General features: G+C 42.7%; 1 protein-coding gene across 3 annotated transcripts in view; it reads right to left on the bottom strand.

Annotated features, from left to right (window-relative positions):
• Nucleotides 1–16,625, bottom strand: part of CPEB3 (cytoplasmic polyadenylation element binding protein 3) — a 269,676-nt gene that overhangs the window by 238,969 nt on the left and 14,082 nt on the right. Inside the window, exon 1 of one of the 3 annotated variants that reach the window (XM_082267594.1) lies at nucleotides 5,387–5,406. The exons of the other annotated variants lie outside the window; for them this stretch is intronic. The gene's annotated coding sequence lies outside the window, so the exon portion shown is untranslated. Of the gene's footprint in view, nucleotides 1–5,386; nucleotides 5,407–16,625 lie in introns of those variants that run through there. 3 annotated transcript variants of the gene reach the window in all.

Below are 16,625 nucleotides of genomic sequence, written 5' to 3'. Positions count from 1 at the left end.
GCTGTGGATGTCAACGGACATGTGTCTGTTGACACCCACCGACATCCAATCTGATCATATCCGCTAAAAACAGATGGATTGGGGATCGGTCCCAATCTGTCTGGCGGGTCGAATGACAGTCGAAATGGACAGGCGGTCTGTTTCCATTCAACCGCCCATTAAAGAAAGTGGGCTGTGTGTGTGTCCGCTCTGCATGAGCAGAGCGGACACGGACCTGTCATCCGCCAGATCAGTGGAGAGATCCCCTTGAGCAGGTGGATCCGCTGGTGGTCTGCCAGTGTGAAAGGGGCCTTACCTCCCAAGCAGCTTTGCCCTTTATCACATTCTCACCAGCCCAGAGGATCCAGCCTTGTCCTGCAGTGATCCTCTGCAAAGCACTTAATCGCAAGCACTTTGTGCAAAACTCATCATGGTTTCTTCTTTGATGTTTATCTTTTCACCGTTACAAGGTATTTAACCACTAAGCAAGTCAAACAAGGGAATAAAGCGGTTTCATTTTACCAGAGTTGTGTTGAATGGAGTACTGGCTACGAAGAGGTGAATTATGATATAAACCTGTGTAATGCTGCCCCTAAACAGCAGTAGGATTTTGTTTGAGCTTTTTACAGAAATTCTGAAAAATTGTTCATCAGAGCATTTAACCTTCATCCTTGGATCAACTAATTAGGTTTAAAAACCTAATTAGACCTACTACTTGACTGGAATCCCAAACATATTAAAAGGTTTGGTTCACCTTCACCAAAAAATTGCCTAAATTGAACTGCAACTCTGAGTAAAGTTGAATAATGCCCTTATTATAGGTGTAGGCTATTTACATACCTCATAAAGGCTGACCTGAAAACTCCCAGGACGTTGCTAAGGGAGGCCCAGCTGATACTGTTCACCTTCACCATCATAGGAATGAGCTCTCAAACTCTGAGCTTAGAACTACTTCATCAGGAAAGAGAAAGAGCATGTTAGGAGGTTTGATTCAGAGAACAAGCTCATTCCTGTGATGGTAAACAGTAATAACTAGGCCTCACCTTGCAACATCCAGGGAGTTTTCAGTTTAGGCTTCATGAGGTGCATAAATGGTCTACACCTATTGCAAGAACAATATTCAACTTTAGTCAGAGCTGCACAATTTGCTTCAATTTACAGCTCCTTATCTGCATAGGTTTTTGGTAAAGGTGAACTAACCCTTTAAAAAGGTATATTTTGTTCCTAGAACATGCTCATTACAATATGTATGATTTTTCCCGAATGGAAAACATTAGCAGTTTTAATTTAGTTTGTCCGAGAAAAATGTTCCTTCCTGCTTCTTCAAATTACAACAAACACTATCATCGATTTGAGCCCACCAAGCATTAGGAAATTGACTGAATGTTCTGAAAATGGCAAATTTCAAACATAATTCTACTGGTATATAGCCTGCTTAGAGGGGGAGCTCCACCTTATAGTTGGCTTTTTCTTTGGTGTCTGTTTTTCTGTGCATGTCTGTACATATTTACAAGAAATCCCACAGTTAAGCAAGACAAACAAGGGAATAAGGGTCCTTTCACATGAACTATCGGATCAGATCCGCCTGATCGAATGCCCCATGCATCCTTATGGGGCAGCGGACGTCAACGGTGACATCTCCGCTGACACCCGCTTCCGATCCTATCCGTGAAATCCGGATGGATGGAAACCCTATTTTCCATCCGTCCAGCAGATCAGATGAGAACGGACAGGCAGTCTGTTCTCATCCGATTCCCCCATAGAGGACAGCGGGGATATGACAGCTCCATCTCTGCACACAGAGCAGAGACGGAGCTGCCATCTGCCTGCTCAGCGGGGATCGGCGAATCGATCCCCGCTGAGCAGAACAGAGTCCGTTGGCGGATGCGGACTGTGTGAAAGGACCCTAAAGCAGTTTCATTTTACTGGAATATTGTTGAATATTTCAGGACGAGGCAAGGTCTTCAAGTTGTGATCCTTAAAGCATGGGGTACTATTCAGTGCAAGGGAATTTTCCCCAGAGAATAATAAATAAATATGGTAACTGCACCTTGCAGAGAATACTCAATCACATATACTGTATGTGCGTAAATGTATTACAATGGCCAGGATAAATTCATTTTCTGGCCAGTTCATTCTGGCTATTCATATTCTGGCCAGTAGAACGCATTTATACTCAAACCCTATAGGCACATAAATGTGTATTTTCTATATACATGTTTTTTATTTTTATAATTCTGCCAGAAAAAAATTCTGCTTATTTTCATAAGCCGGTGTGCAAGAGGCTTAAGACATTGGTGAAGTAATGCATATAAACCCAATCAGCAAGCACCTAGATGCTTTTCAGCCACACTAGGGAAAAACAAGTAATGTACACTGGGAAGGAATTTACATGGCAACTAATCAGCTTCTAGCTTCAGCTGGTTCAGTTAAAGTGTATGTTAAAAAACAAATATTATAAAATATTATGTAATATTCTATGTGTGTGTTCACATATGTGCATTTTATATAGTCTCTGTCATTCTCATGTATTTTTTTAATTACCCTGTTGATCCTGCCAGTCAGTTTTTTTTCCTTGCCCTAAACCAGCCTTTCTCAACCTTTTCAACACAGAGGAACCCTTGAAATAATTTTCAGGGCTCAGGGAACCCCTGCTAAAAATCACAATATTTACAACACATGCTCCTTATATTAGTGGATAGAATTACCTTCTCCAGATAGCTATAAAGATCAATGGTGTCAGGGGAACTTATATGAGATGCAGAAATTGCTCAATGCTCAAGGAACCCTCAGCAAACCCTGGAGGAACCCTAGGGTTCCACGGAAACCTGGTTGAGAACCACTGCTTAAAGCTGATTACACAAAGCACAGAGGCTGATCTGTGTTAGCTGTTAGGTGGTTAGTTTTCATCCTTTGGCTGGTCCTTCAGAGGAACAGGACATTGTGCAGACACACACAGCATGCCTGGATTGGGTAGATTGTTCAACCACCATGATCCCAGCCTATCTCTGGCACACACTCTATTCCAATCACAGCCTGCCTCTTGGTCATGCCTCCTTCTCAAGCACAGCCTGTATCTTGCCTCAGATTTAACAGACAACAGAATACAGGCACACTGTGTGTCTGCACAGTGTCCTGTAACCCCACCCCCTACTATCAGGATAATGAGATGCATGGTCAAATGAAAGAACTTTTTAGCCTTTTAAGAAAAAAAATATTTCTGAAACTAAGCAAAAAGCACTTAAATTAGTTCTAATAAGATAGGTTCTGACATGTCACAATATAAATGACTTTTATTGTAATTACACTGGACAATGTTCAGTATCGAAATTTTTGCCTCTGAAGAGAAACCGGGGAAAATTTCATCAGTATGCTGCAGGTAGGAGGTGGCACTTCCTCAGTGTTTCCTCTCCATTTCATTTCTCACTGTGACTGTTCTAACACTAGAACTTTGTGCAGGTATGTGTATCCCATCACAGGCCAGCATGGTAATCCAGAAAAATGATGCTTGACCCTTAATGATGCCTGAAAAAAAAAAGATAGTGCTGGCCTTCTCAAGAGAAAGGAAGATGGCAGTGTTGTCATTGGGAGTACTGTGATCTTTTTTAAAATACCTGTTTTACACTTACACATTATTTAGCAATAATGCTCTTAACTTGAAAACATATCTTACATTAGGTCTACTTTAAAGTGGCCCTTTCGCCAAACTGAAACTCCCAATCAATGCACTCCCTGTACAAGGAGGATACTTACACTACCTTTTCTTCCTACATGCTTTGGGGGGAAAAATGCCACCAAAAGGATCTTTACATTAATGAGCAATGTTGTTCTATAGTGTTAAAAAGAAGATATGTGATCACATGTGACAAGTCACAGAACAACAGTGCACTCACTAAAAACCACTAAAATCTCATAATCTTTAAAATGCTAACACACTAGTGAAAATTCTAAAGTCTTTTCTTTCTTTAAAAAAATATCTAGTGATCGTGTCATGAAAGTCCCTAGTTTAGATCTTCCAGTGGCAACTAAAAGTGGACATGCTGACCATGCAGGCATATTCCACCAATGTCACCATCAGGAAACCAGCCACAGGTGTACATGCACGTAGACAGGTAGTGGCTGCAGGAAATCAGTAGCAATGAGATGCAAGATTGGATGAACATAAACATTTAAAAAAAAAATAAAAAACACAACAACTGGTTGTGATTTACAATGCCCTAGCACTGAAATCAAAGAATCATCATCATAACAGACAACTAGCACATTATGTAGCTCAGTAATGGAAGCCCTTCATTTTCTATCAGGACAAGCTTCATAAGGGCCTTTTCACACTTGTAATTTTTCTTGCAGTAAACACAGATGTTTTACAATAGAAAGCACATTTATACTATGTGGCCTTTCTGTTCTGAGTGGAAGCAGTGATCTCTCTGCATAGATCCAATACATCCCTTACTGAGTCAGACCAATAGCTTTGCCATCAGCAAAGCTCATGCTCCATGTTGATTGAAGCTCTGGCTACGGAGGGAGCATGTTGCATCTTTTTAGATAGATCACTATTTCCATTGTGAAAGCAAGGATCTAAAAAATCACCTATAAGGCCTCATGCATATGGGCAGGGCTGGGACAAGGGTCAGCTGGGCGTAGCATGTATTGTAGGGATGGGGGTGCCGCAAGCTCCTTAAACTATAAAGGCTGACAGGGGTAGTGACAGCAGCATCATTACTTCTGTCAGCCCAGCGCTGGAAGCAACAAGGAAAGGAGGAGAGACTCGGAAGGAGCTGCGGGCTATGCTCTCTCTCACCTTCCTCCGCATAAGCTCACACATAAGGAGGGGGGGGGGCGCGCAATTTGGCATCTTTGCCCTTTGAACTGGATGTTCTTATCCCGCAATGCATATGGGCACATAAGGCCATATAGCTGTGGTCCTATTTCCTCTTCGGGGAGATTCAGCTGCTGCGTACAGTCGCACATAGTAATGAATGGCTGCACAAAGGAATAAGCCAGTACTTGCATAAAGCCGTTCACCTTATCACAATCCACCTGGTGGTCTTGCAGGGAGAATTATCCTCATTTTCTGCCTTTCCACCTTTCACTCCCTTCCTTCCCTCCCTTCATGTGTTCTCCACCTTCCCCCTTCCCCTTTTTTCTCTCTCACCCTTTCTTGCTCATAACACTCCCCCCCCCCCCCCCAAATTACCTAGACATGCTATTTGGCCCCTAGCCCGATAAGTCTACCATGCATCAGCCTCTCCTAGCAGCATCACAGTCTGTTTTCGTGTAATATATCACCCTTGCTGTACTTTGTCTGCCTATCCATACTTATAAAATTAAAAAAAAAAAATGAAAAGTATATTTAGATCTGTTAAGCTACTTCTGGAATCGCTTTATCATTTGAATGTAATCTCACCTGTTGATGTTCCCAAGCTACTCTAACTACTATTTCCATCCACTTTTACCATCCAAAAATTTTCTGTATCTTAGTTCGCTATGGCTCGGTTTTTGCCTCTTTTTGTATGATGCAACTTTCTGGTCAAAAAAGGAATTAAAAACAAAAAAACAAAAACAACTGGATGCAGAGAGACTGCGCATAGGGATGTATGCTTGTACACATGCGTTGGTTTATACCAGTGTATTCCTGTGTATGGTCATTACCGTGAACAGCTGCATGCAGAAGCAGCGTCTCTCAGGAAGCAAAATATGCCCACAAATTATATAGTATCACCCCTGCATCCAGGGGTTTATGCCCATATGCATGCGCAGGTTTCTGCAAGTACCCATGTATTCCTACACATTCATTACTATGACTGATGTACACAGAAACTGTCTACTAAGTGACTAAAGCAGTGGTTCTTAACCTGGGTTCGATCGAACCCCAGGGGTTCGGTGAGTCAGTCTCACGGGTTCGGCAGGGGACTCATATGATTCGTGATGACACGCACACCCTCCGCTAGTACCACTTTACTGTCAGGGACTATTTCTCCAATTTCGGGCGTGTCCTTCCGCTCCCGCTCTGCGCGGTCGTCATGGAAACGCACAACATCCCCACAGTACAGAGCCCGGACCTGGCTTGAGTGATTCAAATGTCATGTGACACTGACACGCTTTGAGTCAGTGCTCTGACGGCGAGGACAAGGACAGACTGAGCGGAGTGAGAGCGGGGACTCGGAGACTAGAGGGGAGAGAGGTCCAACTCCTAGGCCTAGGTGGAGGCTTAGTGAGTGGTGGCTCAATGAGTGAGTCTGACACCAGACCCAGGCCAGAGCAGGCCGCCCACAGGCTATGCACTACTAGGCCAGCGCAGCAGCCAGCCCAGAATCAGGAGGACTAAGGTAGGTAGATGTGGTGGTGTGGTGTTCTCTAGAGAAGTGTTTTACTAAAAAGGTGCCCACCCACTGTGTATAACATTATATTATATTATATAACATTGGTATGACATTTTTTTTTTTTTAAGTTAGGAGAGCCATTTTTTATTTTGGTTAGTTGGTTGGTAATGGAAATGGTCAGCGCTCAGTATTAATGGAAATGGTCAGCGGTCAGTGTTAATGCAATAGTTTTGTTCTTTAATGGTTTTGTTCATTTTGTGCACCTATGTATAAATATATACCGTCCTAAATATATACCTATGTTTTGAATTTGAAAAAATCCTATTTTATTTTTCCAATTAAGAAGGGTTCGGTGAATGTGCATATGAAACTGGTGGGGTTCAGTACCTCCAACAAGATTAAGAACCACTGGACTAAAGCCTCGTACACAATCAGATTATCGGACGATCTTTCGTCCGTATTTTGTTGCATGATAGACTCATGTCGAAAGTGAAGAGGTTGCTTTCATACGAAAATTCTCGTACGACAGAAATCAACTTCAAAAGTGATGTCACATGTTTTTTTGTTCTTTATTTTCTGAGCATGCCTAGTCTTGCTCTTACAATTTTTTTCGGATGCAAACTGTATTAATTAAACAAAAATTGGACGTTGTGTTGACGTACGATAAAAATTTTATAGCCTGCACATCCAGTTTTTGTCCTCTGAAAATTCATAAATCGGCTGTCGAAAGCACTATACTAACGATCCGAAAATCGGCAAATCGTTTGTCGGACACAATTTTCCTTCCGATTTTCGTATCGTGTTTACGGGCCTTTAATATTCTTGCAAAGTAAATTGTATGCCAAAAAGCACTGTGTACCTGAGCCCTAAGACTAGCCATTCATTGATCAAAATTCAGTTGGTTCAGCAGGGACCGGACAAATTTTGACCAGTGTGTGGCTGACCCCAATCAACTTTTGTCAAAGGGAAGTGCTGGAAAATTGTTCTCGATCAGTGGCTGCAGCCGCTTGAATATTGAATGGGCTGAAATCGCACCCCACCAAAAGAAGTGCATGCAACCGCATTGCATGGTACTTCTGTACAATGCGTTCCGGTGGAGGCAAACGCAGTGCATTTGCAACCTCCATTTCGGGTATCATTGACCTAATATTGACATCCACTGCAGATTTCAACTTCAGTGTGTTTTGAGCGTGGTTTGGAAACGCATACAGAACGTGGGTTTCCCGCACTGTGTTCTGGGGTAAACTGGTCCCTTAAGGGAAATTTTAAGCGCCCATTTAGGAGTAAACCCTAGGAGATTTTATAGCTTGCTCAAATAAAAATCGCCATTTTCTTATTTTTCTTATTAACGGTTTACTATTTCTGAGGAAGCCACTCACAGTAAAGGTGAAATGTTAAGCTTTACTGCCTTGCGATGTGGGCCAGCAGTCAGAGCATTTGAGACCTCTCTCGCAGGTATTTTGCTTTAAAATCAAAATTACCTTTTAAGTTCATTAACCCCTTGTTTGTATCAAGGAAAATTAAGGGAATTAAAGGAGATAATTCTTTGCTCTAAAACAATCCATAGACCAATGATGGCTAACCTTGGCACCCCAGATGTTTTGAAACTACATTTCCCATGATGCTCAACTACACTGCAAATTGCATGAGCATCATATGAAATGTAGTTCCAAAACATCTGGGGTGCCAAGGTTTGCCATCACTGCCATAGACGATGGAGAGAAAATAATTAGATTAACCCATCAGCACAGTTGGGGTTGATGGGGGAATCCCTTCTGCAGCACCATTGTGTTCTCCAGGGAGGGAGCCTTCCTGGCCAACAGAACATAATAACTGCTAGCAGCTGTTGCTGCCGGCAGTAATCACATGCAAAAAAAAAATAAAAAATCGGACAGGCTAGTTGTACTGAGGTCGATTGATGGATCAACTTCTGTACAACCAGCTTGCCCTTAGATGGATTGAATCTCTGCTGGTCCCTGCTCAACAGGCCAAAATTCAATCCATCTATGAACGGCTATAGCTAAAAAACAAATGCATCAGGTGTCAAGTATCCTTAAGGCTCCATTCACACTAACGCTATTTCATATGTGACTTGAGTTGCAATTTCGCAGACAATGTGAAATCACATTGCTTTCAATGGTGGCCGTCCATATTAATGCAATTCAGCACGGCACGGTTTTGAAAAAGGTTCCTGAACTACCGTGGTGCAATTCCAGCACAATTTTGTCCCCATAGTATTTGCAAACCACATCCAAGTTGCACTACATAATCGCACTGAAAATTAGATCAAAACTGGATTGTAGCAGTGTGAAACTAGCCTAAAAAAATATTTACCCATAATGTTTGCCAAGCTAAAGCAACTGCAAATATGGATTTGTTTTGCAATATGTACTTTTTACCGGAAAAACAATGCAGTTGCAATCACCAGGAATAAACTGTATCTCTCTGATTCATTTTTTTTCATTTATATAACTGTGTGCATGAGTTATCTCCTAGCACACACATGTAATATTAAAGCATATCTACAGTCTAAAATTGAAATCATATATTCATTTCCACATTATATTTAAATTATTTATAGCCTGCTCCTACTAATCTTGAAGTCTGTAAACTCACTTTGAGGGTCCATGCACACTGGCTTTAAAAAAACAAACAATGCTTTGAGGAGTTTAGCATTTTGCCTGTAGAAGCAGATAAAGTTATCCTATGTGTCCATGCACATTAGGACAATTAAAGGCATATTTATACCACTTCAATACAGGGCAATTCACACCCCCCCCCCCCCCCTCCTGTCAAGGCTAGTTTTCAGCTTTCAGTACTGTCACACTTTGAAAGACAATTGCGTAGTCATGCAACATAAAACATTTTTTTTTTTTTTTTTTAGGACAGATAGAGCTTTATTTTGGTGGTATTTAATCACCACTGGGGCTTTTATTTTTTGCTAAATAAAAAAGGACGCAAATTTTGAAAAAACAAACAACGTTTTGCTTAGTTTCGGTTTTAGAATTTTGCAAAAAATTATTTTGGCTGCACTGATGATCAGTGTAAAGCCCCTTTCACACAGGCGGACCGTTTAGTTCCGCCTGTCCGTTTTTCAGGCGGATTTGTTTGGATGCCCCATGCATCTTTATGGGGCATCGGATGTCCGCTGACATCCGATCCGATCTGATCCGTCAAATCTGGACGGATGGAAACCCTATTTTCCATCCATCCAACGGATCAGATTGGATGGGATTGGATGAGAACGGACAGACCTTCCGTTCTCATCCGATTTCCCCATAGAGAACAGCAGGGACCAGACAGCTGTGTCTACGTACACAGCGCGGAGACACAGCTGCCATCCGCCTGCTCAGCAGGGGATCGGCGGATCAATCCCCCGCTGGACTCCTCTGTGTGAAAGGGACCTAAATCTGTGCTGTCAGAATTGCCAGTTACCGGCTCTTCTTTCCTCGTGCTGTGACAGCGCATGAGGACAGGAATGCCTATAACCGGCAAGTCTGTTTACATATGATTTAACTGTGATTGGACACAGCTGAACACATGGTAAAAGGCCACTGTGAATGGCCAAAGGAGGAGCATGGTTCTAGGAGGACATCCGTGGCGCCCCCTCCCAGAACTGGACAACTGCACTGTAGCCTAGCGCGGTCAGGAGGTGGGTAAAGTTAGCATTTAGAGGCAGAAAAAAAAACACCTTCTGTTTTGCGTTTTTAGGAAGTTTTTTTTTTTTTTTTAAAAAAGTTAAATGCTAGTACAAAAAAAAAACGCTCAAAATTAGTGTTTTTTTTTGCCAGGAGCACTGGTGTTTTTTTTTTAAAGAGGTTGTAAACTCATTAAAACATTTTTTTTTTCCAACCTGAAAGAGAAACGCATAATGAGCTAGTATGCATCGCATACTAGCTCATTATGAAATACTTACTTTAGAACGAGCCCCCGCCGTGCTTGCCCGCTTACCTGCATGTCCGGGATTGGCGCATGCGCACGGGAGCCAACAGTCACGGCACAGGGCTATGAAGGAACGGCTCCAGCAGCCGTTCCTTCAGAGCGCATGCGCCAGTGATGTCACTGGCTGCATTTAAGGTAAATATCTCCTAAACGGTACATGTTTAGGAGATATTTACAGTACCTATAGGTAAGCCTTATCATAGGCTTACCTATAGGTAAATGTTGCAGAGGAGGGTTTACTTCCTCTTTAAGCAAAGTGCATGGACCCTGAGACGATCCCACAAATTTCCTTCCATGATTTCTATAACTTTTATTCACTATGCCCTATAACAGTGATGGCGAACCTTGGCACCCCAGGTATTTTGGAACTACATTTCCCATGATGCTTATGCACTCTGCAGTGTAGCTGAGCATCATGGGGAATGCAGGTCCAAAACATCTGAGGTGCCAAGATTGGCCATCACTGCCTTATAAGAAGACCCTGTTGTATCACACATTTCACAGAGCCTGCTATCTGATCTACAGAGGTGCTGAGAGGAGGAGTTTTGGGCCTCATGTATACTGGGTTAAAAAAAATACTGCTTGCAGGCATTTGGCAGGTTTTTTTTAGCCTGTAAGCACCTCTACGTTAGCCTACGTGTCCATGCGTATTAGAATAGAAGCATTTCCAGATTGAAAAAAAGGAGGTGCATTTCAGCCTGTAAGCACTTCTACGTTAGCCTACGTGTCCATGCGTATTAGAATAGAAGCATTTCCAGATTGAAAAAAAAAAGGTGCATTCAGGAGAAGAAATGATGGGCAGAAAAAATAAAATATAACTCTTGAAACACCTAAACGCATGTAAATGCGTTTGAGCGTTACTTTATTCCAAAGGGCAGAATATTTATTAACGCTCAAAGGCTTGACATGCCTAAACGCATCTAAACATGTGTGCAATACAGTTTTAGACTCATTTTTTAAGCTGCTTTATCTCTGCCAGAAGTGTTGTTGTTCAAGTGAGATACAAAAGTTATCTCTGGCGGTGTTCACTCGTTAAAAAACACCATCACCTACCTGGAATTAACTGTGATTCCATATACTAAGTCTATTGAAGAGAACAGATAAGGAATCTAAGCCATGTGAAGTCAAAGTGGTTGTAAAGGTGAAAGGTTTTTAACATTGATGCATTCTCTGCATTAGGATAAAAGACCTTTCATGTGCTGCTTTTATGACTATCCCAGTGGGTTGGCACAACAGTGGTGCATCCTTGGATATGTTATAAAAGCCAGGGGCACATGTGACAGGGTGTCTTTGAGCGGGAAGCCAAGTCCCAGGAGGAGGGTAATGGCTGTCTCTCCTCCTGTCTGTATGGAAGGTGGTTACAGGCGGCCGGCCTAGTGAGTCAGAAGTGTGGTGCTGAGCCAGGAGGTCCAGTGGATACGGACGAGTGGAGCTGAAGGCAGAGCAACTTTAGAAAAAAACAGTGTCCGTGAGTACCGGGAAGCTTGCCAGGGGTCGGCCCAGGAAGGGGACCACTCCAGTGGTGAGACAGTAGAGAGGGGCTAGCACGCACAGAAAGTGAGAGAGGGGGTGCCAAGTTAGTACCCTGAAAAGTAACTAATTCAGGATTGTATTCATTATCTTCACTTCAGTGGTAAGGTGAAGCAGCGGTCTTGCCGCACACACTACAGTCAGTTGTCCTCAAGATTTGTGCATAATTGGAGAATCCCACTCATACCTTCTCCCATCCCAGTTCTAAAATAAAACACAAAAACCAAATCCCCTGGACTGTTCATTGTCTGAGCCAAATGTCTAAAGTAATACGTTTCTACAAACTGTTGCTACGGGTAACCCAGGGGAATCCAGAAAGTGCAATTTGCAGCAGCCCTCTAGGGGGCAGTGCTACACATCTATTGAGCCTGCACAAGTGCCCCCATAGCAGGAAGCTTGCTATGGGGGCACCCGAAAGGCAGGAGGAGCCAGGAGTGTTGGCAGGGGACCCCAAAAGAGGAGAATTGGGGCTGCTCTGTGCAAAACCATTGCACAGAGCAGGTAAGTAAACCATAAATGAGAAATAATGGCTTTCAGTGATAAGCAGAGAAGTATGATGATAAGTAGATAAATAAAAATAAAGAATGCTTATCTATGGGATATTTGGTATGTGACAAGAACTTACAGGTTGTAACAAAAAAACAAAATACAATTTAGTGATTAGACTCTACTGAAGATAGTCTGTGAGAAAATAAATTTACATTAAGCAAGACCAGGCCAATGACCTCTTGCAAGTTGATGGATGCTGTCAGCTGGTGCAATTTCTCAAGCTCCCAGAGGAAAATTAAGGAAAGGTCAGAGATGCTGCAATTTTCTTAATTGAAAATTCCTAAGTGCTTTGCCCATGCTGAGTTGACAAACATAGGGTCCTGTGTGGGCTGTCAGAGGATGGTTTCCCAATCACATGAGTATGAGAAACCAATCATTTATGAAACCTTCCACACACATATGTGAAAGAGGGAGAGGCATTCCCACTTAAATCTGAAATTTTAGCAATATTTTTTGATACCAGGATAGTGAATTGAGCATAAATTATGGCAAAAGACAGCCTCTTCAGACTGAGGGCTAGGAAAGTTTTAAACAATGTCCAATCATTCTCCATTTTGAATGTACACTTTAAAATGCTTCTGTGGTCACAACCTAGAATCTAGTTGTATTATGTCTGAAATAAAAATATGGAAGTCTGCTATATGCAGACTGTTGTATGGTTTAGTTGGAAAACTGGTCTGGTAGCAAAATAATTTCATACAGGGACACAAATTTCAAAAGATGCGGTTACTAAAAAAGGGGGAATCGTCAGCAACTAGCATAGTAATTGACGAGTTCTAACTGACCCCTCGCTAAACAGAGTTATATTACATACTAGAGTCTAATTACAGCAATTGAAAAGAACACAAATCAATTCTTAACTGAGATGTCATCAGTAAACTGAAATCTGGCTGCTACGGGTTAGGCCGGCCATACACGGCTTGAACTGTTAATGGGCAGGCTGAATGTACCAAGTTGACCGATCAATGCTTTCCCTGCCTGCCCCCACTCCAATGCAGGGAGTAGACAAATGCTGATTCCCCTGTCAACACTGTCTGACCCATGGATGCAGGAAAGAAATTCACAGCGTGTATGGCCAGCCTAACTGTCCTTTTGAACATTACCATTACTTTTTCATAAGCCTTACTGAATAACCCTAAGGACGGTCATATACGGTACAAATCTCTGCCTGTTCAGCAGGAACTAGCGGAGATTTGAACCGTGTATGAGCAAGTCTGAATGTACGAACTTGATCGATCGTTTGATCAATTAACTTGGGTACAACCAGCCTGCCAGATTCTCTTGTGATTATGATCACCAACTTCTCCTTGCAGAAAAGGCTTCCCCGCCCGCCCTCGCCGGGAGAAGACAATTGCTCATTCCCCTGTTAGCACTGTGTTGATGGGGGAATTGTGCAAAAGTCACAGCAGGAAAGAAAATCGCACTGTGTATGGACTGCCCAAGGCTACCCAAAGATGTAAGACCGTATTGCCAGGCTTGTAATAGATCTTTCACACACAGGATCTGTCCATGAACAGTAAGGGAGGAGTTACTAAAACTGCAGTACAAGGAATCTGGTGCAGCTGTGTATAGTATCCAATCAGATTCTATGTTTTATCAAAACGTAATTGAGCAAGCTGATGTGAGAATCTGATTTGCTACTATGCAGAGCAGCACCAGATTCTGTCTGCTCCATTTTAGTAAGTACCCCCCCCCCCCCCCCCCAAGTGTCTAATCTTTAGAAAAATATAATTTGTTTCTACACAGGCGACAGTGTGTTAGATTATAATTACTATTAATATTATACAGGATTTATATAGCACCAACAGTTTATGCAGTGCTTTACAATAGAAAAGGGAGACAGTACAGTTACAATACAATAAAATACAAAAGTGTTAAGAGGGCCTTGCTCAAAAGAGCTTACAATCTAAAAGGGTGGGGTAAGTGGTAAAAAAAGGTTATAACTGTGGGGGATGAGCTGATGGAAGTGATAAAAGATTAGTTGGAGGAGTGATAGGCTTCCCTAAAGAGATGAGTTTTCGGGGATCTCCTGAAGGTAGCCAGAGTATGAGATAGCCGGACAGATTGAGGTAGAGCGTTCCAGAGGATGGGAGAGGCTCTGGAGAGGTCCTGGAGACTAGCATGGGAGGAAGAGACAAGTGAGCTTGAGAGCAAGAGGACTTAAAGCGGAGTTCCACCCTAAAATTACACTTACCTCCATCTTCATGCCCGGGGTTACCTGAAAAACAAATGGATAATGACAATTTTTTTTTTTTTTTTTTTTACCTACCTGGTTTAGAAGAAAATCTACTCACCTAACTTCCTCTTCCTCCCCTCGGCGGCCACGGCGATTCGTCACTTCCTGGCTTGCAATGATTCCTGGGAGCTGAACGTCATCGCTCCCAGGAATCAATGCGCCTGCACCGGCCCCGACGTCAGTTCTGGTGAAGGTGCCGTCATACCTTGCTAAACAGCTTCTGGGCATGCCCAGAAGCTGTGCAGGGATGACGCTGCAGCACCGGAAGTGACGGCGGGGACGGTGCAGTGCATCGTGGGACCGAAGAAGACGGAAGAGGACACAGAAGAGGATCGCGCTGGCTTCAAGCTGCCCACACCTGAGATGGCAGCGCTGAACAATACATTTTCAAGGTAAGTATTTCTTCTAAAAGGTAAGTGCGAACCGGGACAGATCAGAGGCTATCCATTGTGGAATGCACTAGCCCTGACCGTCCCGGGGGTATTTTTATTAAAAAAACGTTCCCAGGGTGGAACTCCGCTTTAAGAGGAGTGGAGAGGACAGGTTTGGGTGATATTTGGAGACAAGATTGGAAATGTAGCTTGGGGCAGAGTTGTGAATGACTCTGTATGTTGTTGTTAGTATTTTATTTTGAATTTAATTTGCTGGGCGATCGGAAGCCAGTGTAGGGATTACAGATAGTCAAAAATGATGCATATGGGTACAGAAAGTTCACATGTGTACTGTATACAAATAAATGTATATTTTCAGGTGGAACGGACAGGCTTAGGCCCCGTTCACACTGGGGCGATCCGACTTCCCCAGGCGATCTCCGAGGTCGCGGTGCGAGCAGCGCGCCGCGACCTCGGAGCGGCCGGCACGGACTTCATAACATTGAAGTCTATGACGGTCGCTCCCGGTCGCCCCAAAGAAGCTCCGGACCCTTTTTCTAAGTCGGAGCGACTTGTGTCGCTCCTATTAGAACGGGTCCGCAGCTTCCCTATGGAAGGCGACCTGTGAGGCGACCAGGTCGCCTCACAGGTCGTCCCAATGTGAACGGGGACTAAAAGATTGTTCAACTGTAGGAAAATGGCCAAGTAAAATCCTGCTCTATAGATCGGAGGTTTGCCCTCAAAACATCTTTCATATGAGCCTTCCTACATAAACTAATAGTCATCTTGAAATTGCATGTTTCTTCTTTGCTGCAGAGATGTCTATAGGTAGCCTCACTTACTATACTAAAGATTTCAGCTACAAGGACAATAAGAGGGGGGAAATCTCTCCAGTGGAGACAACAATAACATCATGACCGAGGTTGTAACTTCCCCTACTATACTTCAAAAAAGTGTTTATTTCTGGAATTCTATTTTAGGAACTGACATTGACTGTAAGTCTTTCAGAAAACGCTGACAGCCGTGACATCACCAAAGAAAAATCTAATAAACTTAATTATACCAACACCTAACATACCTTGCACTACAGAAACTCCCAAGAGTTATGAAGTAATTTGCATTAGAATTCTCTTAACCACTTTACAACCGGAGGATTTTGCTGTCTTCCGTCCAGGCCACTTTTTGCGATTCGGCGCTGTGCGACTTCAACTGACAATTGCGCGGTCGTGCGACGCCGTACCCAAACGAAATTTACGTCCTTTTTCTCCCACAAACAGAGCTTTCTTTTGGTGGTATTTGATCACCTGTGCGATTTTTACTTTTTGCGCTATAAACAAAAAAAGAGCGTTTATTTTGAAAAAATAACAATATTTTTCACATTTTTTTATATGAAATTCCCCCCAAAAAAGATGTAAAAACCAATTTTTTTAAAAGTTTTTGGCCAATTTGTTTTATGCTACATATGTTTGGTAAAAAAAATCGCAATAAGCGTATTTTGATTGGTTTGCGCAAAAGTTATTGCGTTTACTAACAAAGGGAAAGATTTCTGTCATTTTTGGTGTTTTTTTTTTAACGCGTAATGGCGGCGATCTGCGATTTTTTTTGCGGGACTGCGACATTGCGGCGGACAGACCGGACCCCTGACTGACATTTTTGACACTTTTGGGGGTACCAGTGACATTACTGCAGTAATCA

Source organism: Pelophylax lessonae (assembly GCF_965119305.1).
Source record: "Pelophylax lessonae genome assembly, chromosome: 9".
Classification (NCBI taxonomy): Eukaryota; Metazoa; Chordata; class Amphibia; order Anura; family Ranidae; genus Pelophylax; species Pelophylax lessonae.
Note: the sequence above shows the minus strand (reverse complement) of the source record. Positions and strands in the feature narration are given on the sequence as shown.